The following is an 8,104-nucleotide window of genomic DNA, read 5'->3' as shown; positions in this document are numbered from 1 at the left end:
GATCAAAATAATTGCATTCCACAAACATTGACGGATCTGCAAACACACATACAAATTTAATAATAGATACGAAGTAGTGAATAGGTACCGCGGAGTACACTGACTGAACCTTGACTGAAAATACATAGTACAACCACTAGAGAAGCTTAACTCTAACGCCTGTCTGGCGGTCACATGAAAACGCAACAAAAATGCCAAATGTCAATTAAAAATTGAGAAATGACAAAATGCCACAGAACAATGAGCGAAGACGAAGACGAGCGAATGCCTCTGTACTTTTGCTCTGCTAGTACCGATATTGCTCATTGAGTAGTGCAGGCTCAGCCGCAGGTGCGGCAATTACGGATCATCCATTGCCAGTCGGCGATCGAGCACGTTTCATTTTCGATCTCAAAATTGCATACGTGTTCATAAATACTGTCAATTAAAAGGCGCAAACGGCCGTACAAACAGTTACAAATGTCAACTAATTGACAGAGAACATGTCACCGAACACAGACACATGAAAGCGGCGAGTAGCCCAGGTTGTGAAGGAAGCGTTCACTAGACGCAACACGCAGCACTTGTCATAAAGCTAGGAGTGAAACCACAAATTGCAATGTGTGACGCCGCCGTTGGAAGCGTTGCACAGTGGGTTGTGTTAGTCGAAAATTTTTAAAGAAATATTTTGTTAAAAGCTCTGTTACGACTTATTGTTACGGTTTACTCCAAATTTTACTTTTTGACAGTTGAAATAAAATCTCATTCTTTTTTAATTAGCAAGACAGTTGAAAGCTTTCGATAAGCAAGGCTGATTTTACTCACTCGCGATAATAAAATGTCAAAAATAGACATTATTTATTTTTATTAAATTTTGATTGGATCAGGGCGTACACAAATCACCTTGTAGTAGATACTCTTGTCTACCTACTAGTTCGCAGCTGTTATGTTCTCATTCAATCAAGGTCCATAAAAGTAAAGGTCTCGCAACTCACACATTAAAAAATTTTGCGACATAGTATTGAACGAAGTTCTGGCTAAACGATGCTGTAGAACAGAAAGCAAAATGTAAGAAAGTAGTTGCCACTATCCGAGTTTCAATGCTAAATAAAAATAATAATTAAACAAAATTAAAAAAGTTTTAAATAAATTTTAATTCAGGAATGATTTCAATTTTTGTATAAAAGTATTTAGGGTATGTAGAAAAAAATATTATGTAATCATTATCTGGCCATAAGCCGAGCTCAACACAAAGTGATGAGATCTTATGTTGTATTCTATAAATTTCGGACTTAAACTCGCGTATAATTTTGTCTAAAGCCTTGAGTTTCGTAATGTATGTATACAATATAACATTTGAGATCGAAAATAACGTTTCCTAAATAAGTGACTGGATTTCCGATGATGATGTGGAGAGGGGGGGTTATTTACAATAATCAGATTGATGAGTCTGGATTTCTTGCTTCCTGGGCATCGGTCTATGAATCTGAATAATTGTAAATTAAAGCTAGCTTCTTGTATGCATTTAATGTGCGTATGGGTCGCAACCCCTGGTCGCCAACCACCGGATGCCGTGCCCAAAGTACGCCAGAGGTTTTAGACTTGCCCCGAACCCTACCAAGATGGAAAGGGTGTCCATTACACTCTGCGAATTAGTACCGAAAAATGCCTAGCATTCTTGGAGATTTCTCTAATGCCAATTTTAAGCTTTACGATGCCTGATTGATGATGTGTTTGTTTTTAGAAATTTTTTCAGTTTAGAAAAACGCTCGGAGATTTGGGATCTTGAATAACATCCACTATCCTGAATACCGAATAATATTCGCTTGTTATTCTTGTTGTGACGACATACGACATTGCCGAAATAGTTTTGGATCTTGCTGAAGTGAGGACAGTACTAGCCGCTTCCGTTATCTAAACCACACTGTTCATGGGGGCAGGCGGCTCATCGATGACTTCGTCTACTGTGAAATGAGATTACGTGCGCATTTTAAGCTCTTAGCTACACTGTGCCGGTTCTTGTGGCAAACAATTACTGAAACAAATCGAAATAGCAATTCCAGCAGCTTTTCACTACCGCAACGTCATCTAAAACAAGTTACCTTCTTGTCGCCAACATAAAAATGCCAATAACAATCACTGGCGGCGAGTCACGAGCCATTTCACAGCTTTGCCGACGGCAGCTAGGCATACCCTCATACAAATGCGAGCGTGCTATAAACAAGCCCATCATTAGCCAACACTCGAACACGATCGGCGTCAACGCCGGTCGTCTACTTTGGGGCTGCGCTAAATTGATCTCCAGTGATTAAGTTACATTATGATGTTGATAAAAAGTGACAATATAGCACTTGAGCAAATGAACAGCACCGCGCGCTGTCAAGACACGTCTCCACTGGCTTGGTAGTAATGCTTTCATCGATCATTTAGTTATATGTTATGTATGTAGGTATATCTTCGTAGTTATTCCTAAGCTGTTGAGAGGTTTGTGTGCCTTCGTACTTTGTATTGACGACTGCATAAATATTGTAAATAGTCAGTGAATTTCGTTAATTGCTCACATCCCCACGGGAAGTGGCGTACGAATGCTGCCGCTGGCACTTCGGCACGTCGTATGGGGAGTTCGAGTGCACTGCGCGAGCGTAAAATTCCACTGATTCATTAAAATGTTTCAACGTCGAAGTGTTTCGAATGCCAACATATTAACACGCCGTTATATTGTCGTCGACTGCTGTGAACAATGGCCAAGAGTGCTCCATTAAATCGATCGATGGATCGTTGCACCTATGGACTGATCGGCAATCATTTGTGGCGTTCGCTGTGTTCGCGCTTTCATTACGCGATTTTATGTGCACTTTTGCACTTGAGTGCCACGACTCCCACATGGATTTAATGTCGCGGCGTGGAACGCGTAAGTATTCGAGAACAGCTGTATGTAAGTGTGTATGAATTTAAAGCAAGTTTATTCGCGGTGTTAATCAATTAACAACCGAACGTGAAGCCACAAATATGTAAATTTTAGTATAAAAACAGTGGAATGAATTTGTATGATTCTTTTTTTTTTAGAGAAATCGTACATTAAAAATCAGTTTTATAGCTTCGTATTAAGCTCTTTGGTTCGGTAAGTTCAGCGTTTGCAATTAAAGCATGACTGCCAGATGAAGCGCTTAAATTCGGCTTAATCAATAGGGGAAAAGGTACTCAATGCGTTTAATGTTGATTATTTTATTATTATTTTTAGAAAAATGTGTACTTCATTAAAAGTTACTCATTAATATTAATAAGTTTTAAAGATTCGTATGGTATGTTACTATATAGCCGAAATTGAGATCCTTGATAAGAAGGTTGGCAATGATAAAGCGATTAACAGTAATTGTGGCAATACCAATCCTTCGGAACTTGCACGTTTTTTAAAAATCTCTACGGACGTCCATACAATCCCTAAACCACTTTGGGAGATGGTTTTAGAGAAATAATGAAGAGTTATATATCCCTTTCAAGGAGATATTATGTAGAAGAAAAGAAAATTTTTTTCGTTTTACTTGATAATATTATCAAATAGACCCAGATAAACTCTGTCGACTACTACTATGAGTGTCTATATAGTCGCCAAAGGTTGGAGAGTAGCGAATCGAACAAACAACACTAACACTTTACAGAGACTGTCATCATGCTCATAAGTTTTGCGTTTCTTTTCTTGGTAGATAAATTCTTCTTTAAGTCCATAGTTTCAAGCAACGTCTATATTATATTGGGTCTAAGACTATATTCGTGCGTTTTTTCTAGATTCGTACTTTTACTTAAGGTATACATGCACAGTAGTAATATTCAAAGTCAAAGTAGTTTTATTCAAAGTCTTGACCATCTGAAGCTATAACATTTTCCTATCTATCTGGAAATTTGTGCATTCTATTTCAAAAGAACCGCGCCGGCATGTCGGTCAAGAATGAATCTAGCCAATTTTTGATACCCTGTTCTGATGTCAACCGTGTTCCAGTGAGGGCGTTCTGCATCGACCGGAACAAATGTTAATCAGAAGTACAAAGTCTAGGTAGGTAAGGCAAAACTTCTTAGCATCTGTTTTTCAAATAAGTTTTAACCAGTTCTGCAACATGAGGCTGAGCGTTGTCATGATGGAAAATTAGTATCTCGTGTCTAGTTGCAAATTCCAGGCGGTTTCCGGCAATCGCTCGCTTCAATTTGGTAAGTTGTTGTCGGTAGCGTTTCTTCTTTTTAGTTCATAATACAGCACATACTTCTAATGCCACCAATTATAGAGCATTACATTGGCGTCAAGGATATTCGACTTTGTCGTTGATTTGGCTGGTTGGTCAAGTTTTTTGCTTTTAAGGTTATCAAAATGAATCCTTTATTCATCAACAGTCACAATCTAATTCAAAAATTACTTCATATGACACCCAATTTTCTCGGTTTTAAATGCATCCGGCTACTTTTAAATGTTTTGAAAATGCAAAAATTCTTCGAGGTTTTCTTGTGTTTGGCAGTAATCTTCATCGAGTAATACTTCGGAGCAGAATACCGCACAGCTCGCAGTGCATTCCTCAACTTTTAATCTATCTACTTCCAGTTCCGCATTGTTAAACTTTTTTGGCCGCGTAAAACGTTCTTCGTTTTCCAATCGAAAATCACCAGTTTTAAATCCTGCAAACTATTTACGCTCAGCTAAAAAACAACAACTCGGCTTCAGGCTGATATTTTCAACATATTAAAGTAATGAAAAAACACAAAACACTTTTTCATGCATAATGACATGTTTGACTGAAAAAAAATATTGTTCTTTACATTTCAAATGAATGACATATACTGAAAAGGCGCCAAGGGACAATAGGTTTAAAACGCATGTTTGGAATATTGATACATCATCTCTTCGCAACTTATACGAATAATATATAGTTATATTAATGTAAATATTATACCTAATGATTGATGAATATCCTGGTGAACTCAAAGCTTTATTACAAAATGTGTTATTTGAGTTGTTATTTAACAAAGTTTGCAACTGATTGCCCTCATCTTCGATATCGATATATATTTCCTTTTTATCCTTAATTCAAAATTTATTATTATTTTATTCAAACAAACTAGGTAAACAAATGTTTGGGGCCAATACCTCTGACTTTTTCTCAGTGTTTAATTGTTGTAACTGTCTCATACTATCCAAAACCAAAAATCATTATACTGACTTTGAACTGCCTTTTTAAATCCAAACAAACTATAAGTATGGGTGGAGCGAAAAAAATTTTTTTTTAATATCTAGAGGCACTATTAAAGTATATTTCGGGTTAAAACTTTTTTTTGGACAAAAAAAATTTGTTTGGCTTTAGCTCTTTACATTTATATAAAAATTACCGCTGAATTTGACGGTTTTTGACTCAAAATTTATTGTAACGCTTAAAGAAAGCATGTTGTCATTTAAGACTTTTTTTAAAAACTCCAAGAATGACCACAAACAATTTTTTTAAGTTGATAACTTTTAAGTGGCTTATCAAAAATTTTTTACGAAATAAAAATTTTAACTCGAAATTTACTTTAAAAGTAATAATCTACAAATTTTACCCTCAGGCTAAGCAAAAAATAATGTTTTTTACCGCTGAATTTGACGGTTTTTGACTCAAAATTTATTGTAACGCTTAAAGAAAGCATGTTGTCGTTTAAGACTTTTTTTAAAAACTCCAAGAATGACCACAAACAATTTTTTTAAGTTGATAACTTTTAATTGGCTTATCAAAAATTTTTTACGAAATAAAAATTTTAACTCGAAATTTACTTTAAAAGTAATAATCTACAAATTTTACCCTCAGGCTAAGCAAAAAATAATTTTTTTTTTCGCTACACCCTAATGAGTGGTGGTAAACGATGCTTACTTCATTTTTGCACTACGATCTGTCATATATATCTACCAATATATATGTATGTACAGTATAAAGTCAACTGGAAGCATTGAGTTGCCTTAAATTGCTATCAAGGAAGTAAACATACAACCGTGTAGATATATACTTATATACATTATACAATACCGTTAGAAGCTGATTAAAAGTTTCTTTAACGAACGACAAGAAGCTAAAGAAGTTTATTTAAAATGCGGCATGTGCTGTTCCGGTTTTCTAGTATATACATAAATCTGGGTATATCATTTTACGGTATCCAATTTGTCAATTTAAGTGACGGAGAACAGTATCGTGTTTGCGCTTCGGCGCTTTTCAACTTTAACAAACCATTTGCATAATCCAATTATGTGATTTCATGACACTCTTGTTGTCTTTAATTTAATTTTTATTTTATTTTTTGCAAAATCGCTGCGTAGACTTGTAAATATGTAGGTATGAAAGTTTGTAAGAAAAAGGCCGTTGCTTATTAATTATATTTCTTTCGTGTTGGCAACACAAATTTTGCTGATTACTGCATTCAAGCGAAAAAATTTCATTTCATGGTCTCTTTGATTTCAAATTGTTATGAGTTACTTCTGCTCTTCCCTTTTCGTACTTTTATTAAATTAATGTTTTTTCTTGTTTTAATTCAAGATTTCATTAGATAAGGTATGTTTATTTGCATTTAATAATTGGCTGAAGAAATATATGATCAGGATTTTTGTTTATTCTTAGTAAGCCATGGGCTTGTATTAAGGCTCTTTATAAGATATTGAAACCTGATTTCATAACAGTTAGTTTTATACAATGATTCGCAAAGATTTTTTCAAACGAATAAGAAACAATATTTTATGGACGCTGCGAAAGTTCTTGTTAGCCGAGCTAGAATCGTACAATCGGCCCCATCAGCAGAAAGCTTAACCCATCTCTCATATTTTCACAGTTCATAGCATAATTGGCCAAGCATATTTCACATGTAGGCTTAACATACTCTCTATCGTTCAGTCGTTGTCGGGACAGGGTCTAATATATTTATTTTAATCGTACGATGGGGCTAATTTCGGGTGTAAACGAACATTTTATACTCTTGCAACTTGCAAGGAACAAAGCCTGGGAAATTCCTACAGATGCTGTTGAAATTTTATTTTTAAAAATATCGCGAAAGAATTAAACATCCAATTATTCGATGAAATTGTGAATTGCTTACAATCAAATTTGGTACCTTCTTGACTTATATTAAAGCCCATAAACTATATTTTGTCTGTATTTTTTGGAGATTCACATCAAGTTATTTTCATCGACTACCGCAAACATGGCAAAATAATCAATAAACAATATTACCGAGGTCGAAATCAAAGCCAAACGCTTTTACTTGACGAATAAAATATTTCAATTCATCAGATTACTTAGCCTTTAATACTATAAATGGAAGAATTACGAACTGACTACTATGAACACCATTCTGTTGCCTCTTTCGCTGACTCAAAAACTGACTAGTAGGAAAAAGATTTTACTAAATTGACGAGGCCAAGATAGAAACAAAAGCTTATTTCGAAGGCCTCCAAGCTCCACACTATCGGATCCTTATCGAAATGTTGGGTGACCGTTACAACGAATGTTTACTCTAGAGAAAAAATCGTTGATTGGTCTTTGCAAGCCATGTAGTTTGTACGTATATATTGTAGGTTTCACGAAAGCATCACAAGAACTATCACCTAACAAAGCTTTCATTATTTTAGATAGCCTTATAAAAGAGCGGCATGCACACATTTCGAATTTTGATTTCAAGCAGAAACGCAGACAGCCATCAATCGGGAACAGTCGAAATCAGACCGCACGCATTTCAATGCAAAAGTGGCGGCGATTTTATTTCAGAGATTTTCGTTATAACCGTATTTATTTAATGCGATCTACATACATATATTTACAAGTATATGTGCATAGTAAATTTACTAAAATGTTGTTTTCTAAACATACATACTTATGCATGTGGCGATAATAAATCCAAATACGAAACATAGCCAGTTAACAGCAAAACCGCAATAAACCAATTTCATAGCTCAAACGTTGAGGAACACGGAGCTCAGCCAACGATCAGCAGCGAGTGGCGAGCAGTGAGCAAGCGCAACCGGTAAGCGTTTCCAATGAAATGTGCTCTCGAATGTCCAAAATGTGCCATGCGATGCGATCGATTTTAAATTGAAAAATTTATTTTTATTTCATTCTAAATGTGTTTT

Source organism: Bactrocera oleae, chromosome 3, assembly GCF_042242935.1.
Source record: "Bactrocera oleae isolate idBacOlea1 chromosome 3, idBacOlea1, whole genome shotgun sequence".
Lineage (NCBI taxonomy): Eukaryota > Metazoa > Arthropoda > Insecta > Diptera > Tephritidae > Bactrocera > Bactrocera oleae.
This window is presented reverse-complemented; position numbering follows the sequence as displayed.